This window comes from Rattus norvegicus, chromosome 11, assembly GCF_021556685.1.
Source record: "Rattus norvegicus strain SHRSP/BbbUtx chromosome 11, alternate assembly SHRSP_T2T, whole genome shotgun sequence".
NCBI classification, from domain to species: Eukaryota; Metazoa; Chordata; class Mammalia; order Rodentia; family Muridae; genus Rattus; species Rattus norvegicus.
The window spans coordinates 6,592,611-6,605,066 of NC_141544.1; the positions used below are offsets into that span (position 1 = coordinate 6,592,611).

Consider the following 12,456-nt stretch of genomic DNA (forward strand, 5'->3'; position numbering starts at 1 on the left):
CATGGTGTCTACCACGATGGTCCTCGGATTCACATTCTGAAACTGTAAGACCACAATTAAATGTTTCCTGTCATGAATTGCTTTGGTCACGGTGTCTCTTCACAGCAATAGAACAGTAACTACAGCACACATCTTCCTGTGTATTTTTCTAATCCTTGTGTATTTATTTCATTAAAGTTACCTGTTGTCCATTGAACAGTTTTATGAATAAGTTTCAAGTTGGAAGACAAATAGTGACAAATAGGAGTGGCACTGCTAGGGGGTTTGGCCTTGTTGGAGTGGGTGTGGCCTTGTTGGGGTAGGTGTGTCACTGTGGGCGTGGGCTTTAAGACCCTCACCCTAGCTGCCTGGAAGCCAGTCTTCTAGCAGCCTTCAGAGGAAGATGTAGAACGCTCAGCTCCTCCTGCACATGCCTGCCTAGATGCTGCCATGCTCCTGCCTTGATGATAATAGACTGAACATATGAACTTACAAGCCAGCCCCAACTAAATGTCCTTGTAAGACTGGCATTGGTCATTGTTTCTTTTCATAGCAGTAAAACCCTAAGACATACATACATATATACATATACATATACAACTAGGTTTACACACACACACACACACACACACACACACACACACACGCACACACACCATTTACAGGGATTTTAGATCTAGCAAGGGCCCCTGCAGTTTCACTGGTCCATCTGATACACGTGTTCCTGGCACATGTCTCTCTCTGTTTCTTGTTCTAGGAAGTACGTGGACAACATCTGTAGATTCGCTACATTTTGATTTATTCTCCTCTTCAGCTTTAGAAATCTCAACTTACAGAGAGGGGAAGATGGGAACTTGGTTCGATAGCTCTTTTTGTCTGTGGGGATCTTACATATCAAGTCACAAAAGAAAATAAATATAACAAGAAATAATAATACATATCCAAATCGTGATGGGAAGTTCATATCCGTTCCCCTTAATGAATGTCAACTTTGGAAATTGCAATCCACAATGAGATGAGACTTTTGAAAAATCCTAGTCCTCAGGCAGGCTTTGGTATTTCTCTTTCCCTGAAAAGGAACACCATTAGAAAAAGACAGACGGTAGGTTGCTTTTGTCCACAAATCAAATCTGAAGCATTTGATAATGAGCATAGAGGGGGCTCACCCCATGTTTACCAAAGAATAAAGTAATATGGGGGAGGGGAGACATCTAGAGAACAGTTGGTGCCTTATCGGTATTAAAAAATTTCCTGAAGTCAAGAAATAATATTTGACAAAAGAAAAAAAAAACTGGGTTTCCATTAGGCAGACTGTTTTTAAAATAGCCTTCATTTTAGTCATGGAAAGAGGGGGGTGGAGCAGGTCACTCTGTAGATAACTAAAGTCATTCCCATCAAAAAATTAAGAATAATGTGGATTTTTAATGGACTTGAATAAAATTAGAAATTTTAGCTTTCAATGGGAAAAATTGTATTCCAGAGAGAGAGAGACAAAGGAGTGTCCAAACTCATACTTGATTCTTTCCATAAATCTACCGGTAACTCATGTGTTTGTTGATATTAGGATGAAAACGCAGGTTGGATATCTCGACTTAAGAGTGTAACGTGTGGGGCTGGGGATTTAGCTCAGTGGTTAGAGCGCTTGTCTAGGAAGCGCAAGGCCCTGGGTTCGGTCCCCAGCTCCGAAAAAAAGAACCAAAAAAAAGTGTAAGGTGTGTAAATAGCTGCTAGTGGAAAGACTTGTCCTCGGATTTCTCAAAAGGCATGAAAAAGCCACCGTGGAGTTACTGGATTTTGTTTCAAAGACTTTAGCACCTGCTCTGCAGGGATGCAGAGCCTCAAAAAAAGGGCCTGAGACCTCCTAAGAGGTAGCGTCCAACACCTGAGGCCATGCGCATAGAGGGTCGTAGCCTTTCTCAGAAAATGGAGGTAGGAGAGCTAACAAATGAAGGCGACACATCGATCAAATCGCTGTAGTAGAACGACGGCAGCCAGTTCACAGAGCGAGGCAGCTGTCAGCGACTCGGCCAAGAACTAAGAGGATTTGAAAAGATAATAACACAAAGAGTTCACAGAAGCCACTATAGACTCATGGCGTCTGCGAATTCAATCCATGTGCTCTGGGCAGAGAAAACAATCCAAACCAGAGATCCCTCTTGCTCAGCCCGACGGAACCCTGTGCCGTGGCGCAGATATCCCATGTCAAGGACTCAACCTAGATGCCGGAAGCCTGTGAGAAACCGGAACTATGTCATTTCAGTGCTGACACCGGAAATGGCTCAAGTCTGCACCTTCATTGGAAGGAGAAGAAATAAGTCACACAGCACCGGAAGTAATCCTTGTCAGGGTCTGTGTGAGGTCGGAAGTGTAGGGCGCCATGATCAATCAGTAAGCACTGCCTACACGTGTCGGGTGAGCCCACACAAATGAGGAAATGGTTTTTAAATTTCAACAGAATTTCTAATAACTAGTAACTTTTAAGAGTCCAGTTTTAGCACAAGCTTCCAGATTATGTGGTTTCTCAGGCAGAAGAATGGAGCACAAGTAGTGAGTTTGAAACTTCGGAGGTTCCCACTATATGACAGCAAACTAAGAAAGCACGGAGGTGCGGTGTGGTAAAACGAACTAGAGGAAATCTGTAAAACCAAGAAAGGAGAATTCAGAAGACTTGTACGGGAAAGGCCAGGAACAGGGAATGGCTCGTAGGACCGTCCTCGTTTTCAGAGTTTATCACAGCAAAATTGCCAAAGACTGGTAGCAAAATTACCACTTGTCCCTGAGGACAATCTCTGAACGTCCACGCACACACACACACACACACACACACACACAAAGAGAAAGAGAGAGAGAGAGAGAGAGAGAGAGAGAGAGAGAAGGAGAAGGGGAGGGGTAAGGGGAGGGGAAGGGGGAGAGAAGGAGACAGAGACAGACACAGAAAGAGAGACAGACACAGAGACATACACACAGACACACACATGCAGAGATATACATGAAGACACACCCAGGCCAATTGAGGGTTTACAGAAATTTAGCTATCAAAGGACCCGAATATTTGGTGCTAAATTGTGTGAGCTTTGTGGAGGAATGAGTGCAAACCAAATTTTGCAAGTTCTGCAGCCACCTGCATGTTTCTGCACCCCCTTAGCTGTCAGGGTATCGCATACATGGCTGTCACTCCTGCTTTCTTCATTTGTATTTTACTGTGAATCTCCCTTCTCCCCGTTCAATGTTGCCAGCAATTTTCCATGTGGAAGGACTTTACAATGTACTGTGTCTAGGGCGGCAGGGAAAACAATTTGAAAAGAGGCTCAGTGCTAGGGCAAACAGTACAAACAATGCATACTTCACCTCCAAAGGAGGGGCTCAAAGAATACAGAGGCTCTGGCTGGTGCACAGGGCCGAGCTTACAAAGTTAGGGCCCAAAGCATCCCTGTGACCCAACCAGCAGCTCTCATTCAGCCCTCCATGATAATGACTCACTCTCATCTCTTGAGACCAGAGGAAGAAGCATTTGGAAGATCCTCTCCCTAAAAATGAAGCTTGTATGGAAACTCTTACGACACTTAAAAACAATTTTAAATAGGAAAGCACCACACAGTAAAAAAATAAATGGCAAATTTGACAGCCTTCTCTGTGATACCATCACGTACACACACACACACACACACACACACACACACACAGACACACACTAGAGGAATAGAACTACATAAAGGATAAATTTCCAGGCACAGATATCTGTTGGAAGGCGGTTGACATTCTAACAAACCTCATCCAAGGACACCATTCAGAAGATTCAGAAGCTCAAGACATTGGTTCACTCCTGGGAGCAGATCACTATCTAACTCAAAGAACCTTTATGGAAAACAAAGACAGATCAACCTAGAATGAGTTAAACCTAAACCCTTTCAAGGCTATTGAAGACTTTTGGTGCCAATCTCCACAGACAGTTAACAGCATAGAAAGTGACCCATGACTGCAGTTTGTATAATACCACTGAACTTGGTGAAACATTTTGTACTCTCCTAGGAATCCTAGACGTGAGAGGGAACCAAGGGAGCCTGGGCAGCCCACGTCAGTCTCCATACAAAGTGTACTTTGCAGGCTAAAATACACAGGGCTAGTGTGCAATTCACTAATCCTGGTCATGAATGCATTGAAAAAGAGTAGATGCCCTACCTTGTAGAGCCTCTGTCTCTCGTTCCTGCCTTCTGGAGGCTCCACGGTCATTCCACACTTAACTCTCCACCATCCTGTTGACAAGTGTCTGGCCTTTATCTTTGACTTAGGAGTATAATTTAGTCCTTTAGATCTCTCTATCTCTATGTCTCTCTGTCTCTCTGTCTCTCTCCCTCTGTGTGAATGTGTGTGTGTGTTTGTGTGTAAATGTTATAAAAGTTAAGAAAAGAAAAAGTTGGGGGTTGGGGATTTAGCTCCGACTACAGAAGAGGCTTGCCTCTAGTGTCCTCCACTGTGGTAAAAAGAAGGTCCAGTTGGACCCCAATGAGACCAATAAAATCGCCAATGCCAACTCCTGTCAGCTGATCAAGAAGCTGATTGAAGATGGACTGATCATCTGGAAGCCTGTAACTGACCATCCTCAGACTCGCTAACAGAAACACACCTTGAAGGGCAGGCATATGGTCATAGGGAAGGGAAAGGGCACTGCCAACACTTGGGTGCCTGAGAGGGTGACCTGGATGAGAAGGACGAGGATCCTGCACCGGCTTCTCAGGAGATACTGGGAATCTAAGAAGATTGACAGCCATATATAATCACAGCCTGTACCTGAAGGTTAAAAGGAATGTATCCAAAAACCAATGGATTCTTATGGAGCAGATCCTCAAACTGAAGGCAGACAAGGCCCGCAAGAAGCTACAGGCTGACCAGGCTGAGGCTCACAGGTCTAAGACCAGGGAAGCACAAAAACGCGTGGGAGGAGCACCTCCAGGCCAAGAAGGAGGAGACCATCAAGACTCTGTCCAAGGAGGAAGAGACCAAGAAATAAAGCTTCCTTCACGTCTGTGCATAGTGACCTCACTGTGGCCTCACATGATCAGTCATTAAAATAAAACAAGCCTTAAATTAGAAAAGAGTTACCTTGCCAATGCTGTCTGTTCACAACAATGGAAATCTAACTAAGACAATGTGTATTCATTCTGCCATTTCTGTTTCTCTGGAAACCCTAATACAATAGCGCTCTAGAGAGAGGAACAAGTACCCACCAGACAACATAAATTCCAGTTTACTTTTCTGGTGAATATGAAGTTGTTGTGGTTTTAATAAAAATACAAACTTGTTGGTTTTTTGTTTGTTTGTTTTGGGGTTTTGTTGCTGCTGCTGCTGTTGTTGTTGTTGTTGTTGTTTTTGTTGTTTTTTTAAAGAAGAAATACGGGCTGGAGAGATGGCTCAGCCGTTAAAGGCTAGGCTCACAACCAAAAATAAAGAAGAAATACATTAAGCCTCTTCATCCCTGACTGGCTGGCAAACACCCGAGTCCACATCAGCTAAAGCGATTAAGGCATTAGGAATGTGTGTACACAAAAACATAAAGTTATCCTGTCAAGTTCAGATGAGAGACAACATCGGCCATGTGGGCAAGCCTAGAGCCTCAACCATTTAACACAAACAAATCAGGACACACTGTCAGAAGCCTGTTGGGCCAACAGAGAGGAGGGCCTGCGTGTTGTGTTGTTATTTTCTTTTATGTATTTTTGCAGCCACCCTGCTCATTATTCGTGTTTATAATATTAACTCTGGCACTTTTTTCTTGGCTCATCAAATATTTCCTTAATGAACTTTCAGCTCACACACCCCCCATCTCCATTGTAATGACTTTCAAATTAAGATCATCTGGACCACAGGGGTTTTTATAACTCTATGATGACAGAAAACACGGGGAAAAGAACCTCTTTCATTGTACTTGAAGAAAGACATAGTCATTCACCTGCCACCTTCCCCCAGTGCTGACTCTTCCCAAGCTCAGTGCTGAGACCTCTGCCTCATGGGCACCATCAGAGCCCTGAGATGAGCACTTCCAAACCAGGAGGCATTATACTGACATGACCATACGCTGCTCCCTCACCTACAGCCACCGGGACCCCAACTCCTGGTGTCCCTCCTCCCCTTAAAAGAGAGCTGTTGGGATCCAGGCTCAGCATCATCCATGCCCATAACACAAAGCTCATACCTTTTAAAAATCAGATGTGTTTATATTATCGAATGTGTGAATGTTCTGGCTACACGGAACTGTGTGCACCAAGTGCCTGCCTGATGTCTGAAGAGGCCAAGAGAGGGCATTAGATCTCCTGAAACTGGCTAACATTTCAAATGTGAGCCATCATATGGATGCTGGGAATAGAACCTGGGTCCTCTGCAAGACTAACACGTGTTCTTCGTGGCTCAGCCGTCTCTCTAAGCCCCAGAATCTGTGCCCTGTCCCTGGAGATGCTTTGCTACTCTACAAAACCACATGGAGACTTGGTGACCATCCTCGAGAATAGACTTCACCCTATCAATGAAGAGGATGCCATGGCTGGTGGTATTGTAGACACTAGGAGACTCTGAGGGAAAGTGCCTTGTATAGGGGATCCTGTGAGAACCAAGACTGGAGGAGCACCCTGGACTGGAGAGAGATTGGGTTGGGCCATTGCAGAAGATAAAAGAGTGATGGTGCCAAGGACATTTGAGCAATCCCATGAACTATCCAGTCTGGGGTCTTAGTTAGGTTTCCACTGTTGAGAAGAGACACCATGACCAAGGACAACATGTAATCGGGGCTGGCTTACAGGTTTAGAGGGTCAGTCCAGTATCATCAAGGCACAGGGCACGGCAGTGTGCAGACAGACATGGTGCTGGAGAAGGAGCTGAGAGTTCTACATCTTCATCTAAAAGAATCCAGGAGCAGACTGTCTCCCACATGGCTGGGAGGAGGATTTCAAGAACTCACCCCCACATGGAGACACCTCCTCCAAGGAGGACAGCCTCCTAATAGTGCCATTTCCTGGGCAGTGCACATTCAAACCACCACAGGGTCTCTTCACATATATGATAATTACACCGTTGTTATAAAGTCTTGCTAAAAGACTCATGATGTTTGCATGAAGATCATTCGTTGGGTCTTGGTGGCTCTAAAACCCCAAGAACATGAAGTCCTTTATCACCCTGAAGTATGAAATTGGCATGTGTGCACTGCCCCTCCCATCCTCTGCAATATCATAATGTTAAGTGTGTGCAGCTCCAGTGTGCAGCCTCGTAAGAGCCGGCATGTGTGAATTCTTGAGCTGCACACTCAACAGAATCAGGCATAAGCCTTCTGTACTTTTTTTTATGGCTCTGAACTCTGGCGTAGACTGATGGGCAAGTAGTTCTGGGAAGAAAGACTGCTGGGTGCAGCCAAAGGCATGAAGGTATGTGATTTAATTACAGAGATGGAGGCATTTGGCTCGTTTTTTCCTGTACCACATGAGAGATGAAGTCACTCTGCCCAGCCAATTGCAAAAAAAAAAAAAATCACAGAGAAAAGGCACGTAGGATGCTTGTTTTACCTAGACAAAATCATGAGCCCCGATCAGATTTAAATATCCATATGTACAGAGGAATCATTGCTTTTTGGTGCAGAGATGCCGTCCTTTTTAAGCACCCAGGGCAAGATCAGGCAGATCTGGGTGTTTGGTGTGAGAACACCTCTCTTCCTGTGTAGTCCCCTTCATGACCACTAAGGTAGCCACATGATCCCAAGTTCACCACCATTCTACTCATTCCCATAAAAAATGCAGAAGAGCACATGATTTGGGGAGATGAGATGGGCAGATTTTAGACCATCTCCTATGCACAGCAGAGAGCAGCGTTGAAAGGACTGGAGAAGACGTTGGCTGACCCCAGGCCTTTTCTCACAGAAACAGCTGACAATCGCCCCACAATGTTCCAGTTATGGGTGTTTCCTTCAATAACAAAGAGTTTAAAATAGCACCCTTTCCTCCCCCTCCCTCCCCCAAGTGATGGGCGGCGGGCACACAGGCCAACAGGCTTCCTGTAGGAGAAGCCTCTCTGCTTCCCTCAGAGCAGCTCTCCAAGAAAATAAATAGCATATGCTCATTATTCAAATGAGGACTACTTAATGCAGAACTCACCCCCAAACTTTCCAAGACACCCATGGTAATGAGCTCCCAGCTCTCTTCCCCTCCAGTCTGTGATGTCAAGCTGAAGAGCTGCATGTGACAGAAGCTGGGAAGCGGAGGACCCGACAGCAGTTTGACTCCACAGTCTCACAGCTTGCAGAAGTATCTCGGCCCCAAAGCCTGTGTTCAGCCATCCTTTCGGGGGTAAAGGTGGTGTGGTTGGTGACGTGCTCCCCAGAGAGACTCTAAGTTATAAAAGAGGCTAAACTCAAGAGACTTTGAGACTCTCTCTAATTTACACATCTGAACCAGCCCCAGCCCTAATTCCAGCCAAAACATTTCATACGTAGTACAGCGAAAGGCACTGAGTCATGCTGCCCTTTATTCATAGCCTCACGTCCTTGCTCAACGGACAAGAACACACCTCCAGAGTCCTGGAGGAAGCAGCATTGTGCTTGTGGTTCGAACAACACAGGATAGAGGAACTGGAGAGTTAAGGGTGACGCTAAAATGGAGAGAAGGTATCTTCTGGGGTCTAGCCTTTGTCACCTGATGGATGAGCATCAGAAACATCAACACAACTGTCCCAGCCAAGGATGCCTGCAGAGATAGTGCACGTTTTCCTAAAGATATCTCAGTCGAGGTTGAGAAACACATGGGCCTGAAGAGAGAGCCCGTCAGTTAAGAGCATGTTCCAAACTCGCAGGGAACCCAAATTCTGTTCTTAGGATCCACTTAAGCAGCTCACAGCTGCCTGTAAATCATCTCCTGGGAACTTGAGGTCCTTTTCTGGCCGCCAAGGGAATCTGCAAACAATCTGCATGCGCGTGCATGCGTGTGTGTGCACACACACAATTGAAACTGTTCTAACTGAGGGTCAGGAAGTGTATGGCCTCTGGTTTCATGCTGTTACTAATCCACTCTCATTCCTAGATCCAAACGATGTAACTCATAAAACCATCTTGGAACTTTATTTACAAAAAGAAAATCACCGAAGAGAAACAAGTGATGGGCTAGAGAGATGGGTCAGTCCTAAAGAGCAATGGCTGCTCTTGCAGAGGACCCGAGTTCCATTCCCAGCACCCACGTGGCAGCTCACAACCATCCATAAGTCCAGTTTTAATGGATCAGACATCCTCTTCTGATCTCTAAGGGTACCATATGCATATAGCACACGCACATAGGTGCAGGTACATATAAAATAACAAAATAAATCTAAAAAAATTTAAATAAAACAAGTATATTCAATCACTATATTTTACTTAATTTTTAAACTTCACTTTATCCTTCAACCTTGCTGTAAATTATATCTTTTGAACAATGGTCCCCGAAAAGCCACAGAATTGTGTATAAAGCTCTCTCTAAATGCCCATGTTCAAATCAGAAACAGTGACAGTCACCTTCTCTGTGTAATAAACTCACTGATTTCCCCCTGTGGTGTAGTAGGGGATCCAGGTTTACCTGAATGGAGGTCTCTGAGTGGGACAGGAACTGCTCAGGCTGTGACTGCAGTATCCAGTGTCCCCACCAATGCTGACAAAGGACAGAGCCCTCCCCACGGGTCCCACAGACCCCAGATGCTGGTGCATTAATCGAGCCTCTTGATTTCCCTCTCTGTGAGGTAAAGGTATCCATTCACCTGGAATTCATCCAGAACCTTCAAGAGTCAGAAACGTCCTGCAGAACAAAGCACCGTCTCTGGCCCTCCCCAAGGTCCTGAGAACATCCACGAAGTCCAGTTCACTGAGAAGATGAGGGCACCCTGACATTGCCACAACCTCCCTGGGAGCAGAGAGGGTGGGCAGAGGAGACAAACACTCTCTTTTTCCCATTTTTCATGGTTCCCATTCCTTACATATTAAACATGCAACTTGCAGACTCATCAGACAAAACACCAGGGGCTGGGAGATGGCTCATTACGTTAGGGATTCAAGGATCATAATTTAAATTCTCAGCCCTGGGCACTCTGTCTGGAGCCGCAGTCATTCCGATGTGGGCTCTGCCAAGAGGAAGACATCTGGCTGCCCTGTACAGGGCAATACTGCAGCCCCACCCCCTTTCAGTCTTACATTCACTCACTAATCAATAATCATGGGGTTCAGTGCAAGGGTCACTGGCTTGAAGAAGAGCATGAGAACATCGAGTGTGTGCTAATTCAGCCTGATCACATGATGTTTCCGTGATGTCAGAGCCAAGGTCTCCAGGATACCACCTGGACCCATTCTCTCTCTGATTTAACACCTTAATTGGAAAGGGAATAATGGGAGGATCCTGGAGAAAGTCCAGGGTAGACCAATTCCTGCCAAGTCCCCAGTAGTGAAGTGGTCCCACAGCCACAAACCCTTTCACCCCTCCATCCACTTAAGCCTGTGATTTATGAATGATATTAATAGAAACCAACCAGGCATGGACATGCCTACGGTGCTATGTCCAGCAACAGATGTTCCCTATAGTGGTTGTATTAGAATAACCATAACCCAAGAATGCAGCCCACTCATCAGTGGCAGATCACGTTCACTAACAAGGCTGGTGGTGGCGCTGGAAAAGGCAGCTGGAACTTAGGCTGTGCCTAAGCTGGTCCTGACTGTAATTGATCTGTTTCTTCCAGAGGGGAAACTGAGGAATGTGACTAGTTTCACATGTGGATCTCTCAGCTCTGATATTGATGTCTTTGTTAGTCAGTGTCTGAGATGGCCCAGAGGCCCTGGGGAATCTGGCTTATGACAGGAGAGATGCTTTTCATCCTAATTCACCGTGGTTCCCCCAAGTGATGACAACATGGTTTGCCTGTTCACTTGATGCTGTCCTGGCCAGTCTGCTGGCTAACAGAGGAGCAGCACCTCTTCCTCTGCATCCAGCAAGGTCTATTCAACCCCCTTCCAGCCCCAGACCTGCTTCTCCGATTTCCTATGAGCACAATGAATCTTTAAAGAATTATAGGGCCCCCAAAGTGAGGGAAACCAAGTGGTATTTGTCCATTTTGCTTGGGATGGACTCTCCCCATGTAAGCCCTTCTCTATTTAAGGGATCAGATACCAAACAGACCCACACAGCCATATCTCTACCCAGAAGCTCAGGAAAATACTCATATTTCAGAGATTCTTGAAATCAAGCTATCCACCCTGTTTCCTGCTATGACCCAACACATGAACACACACACACACACACACACACACACACACACACACACAACCTGGGTGCCCTTTCTTCTCCTAGACTAGAAATTGTAGGTAGTAATTTCTGCTTTACATGTACCCAAGGATCCCTGTGCCATGTTCTATCTGACCACTGAAATGACTTGATGACTTAGAAAACATGACTTGCCAGAGCTCTGGTTCTAGGAGTGGGGGACAGGGAGTGGGCACAGTGGCCAACCTCACCTTCCCCAATGCTATCTGCTTTGGTCCTAGTTTCCTTGTACAAAGACAGACAGTCTGGTGTCTACTCCTCTCCTGGCAACCCATGACCACAACTGCACCTCTGAAAGTATCGCTCTTATTCCAAGGAAAGGACTTCTTGGTATTTGGAAGGCTGAGGCAGGGGAATCGTTGCAAGCATGAGGCCAGCCTTGGCGACATAGTGAGACACGGTCTTGAAAGGGGAGTGGAGGAAGAAGGGGAAGGGAAAAGGAGCAGAAGGAAGCAGAGGGGTAAGGAGGGATAGAGGGATGGGGTGCTGTAAACATCTATCTCCAGTGCTCACCAACACAGCTATAGCTTTCATAACCTCCATGAAGAGTCCCAATGTAAGGGTGCACATTCATTCACCGAACACACACACACACACACACACACACACACACACACACACACACGCACAGACACACACACACAGTCATCTCATGCAAAGCCTCCATCCAAAGGGAGAGCACACAGCTTAGGCTCAGAGCCTCTCGGTGAATGACTGTCAGCCTGAGCATTTGGACACCGAGCCCACAGGACTCAGAGGCAACACATCAGAGGACACCTGCACACCAGGCTTGCTGTGGCACCATTCTCAGTAGCCAAGATGTGGAATCTGCCTGAGCATCCATTGATATACCATTGAATAAGTCCTGGTACACATACACAATGGAATTTTATCCAGCCACATAAGGGATGGAAATAAGTCTTTGGTAGGAAAACTGGAGACCACCGCATTAAGCAAAATCAACCAGACACCGAGAAGCAAATACTGTAATTTTTGTCTCGTTTGTGAGTCCTGTAATTCTTTACAGAATCTTTATGGGTTCTTAACATATCCGGAAAAAAAAATATGTCCATATGAAACAAAGGCAGACAAAGGCCTGGAGAAGGAAGGAGACTAGGTCAGGGGTGGGGGATGGGGTGAGCAGGAAGTTCAGATAGGTTAAAGCACA

The 12,456-nt window shown here is 45.7% G+C and overlaps 1 pseudogene; it reads left to right on the forward strand.

Annotated features, from left to right (window-relative positions):
• Positions 1-2,070: 2,070 nt before the first annotated feature.
• Positions 2,071-4,987, forward strand: LOC148002447 (large ribosomal subunit protein eL19 pseudogene; annotated as a pseudogene).
• The last annotated feature ends 7,469 nt before the right edge of the window (positions 4,988-12,456 follow it).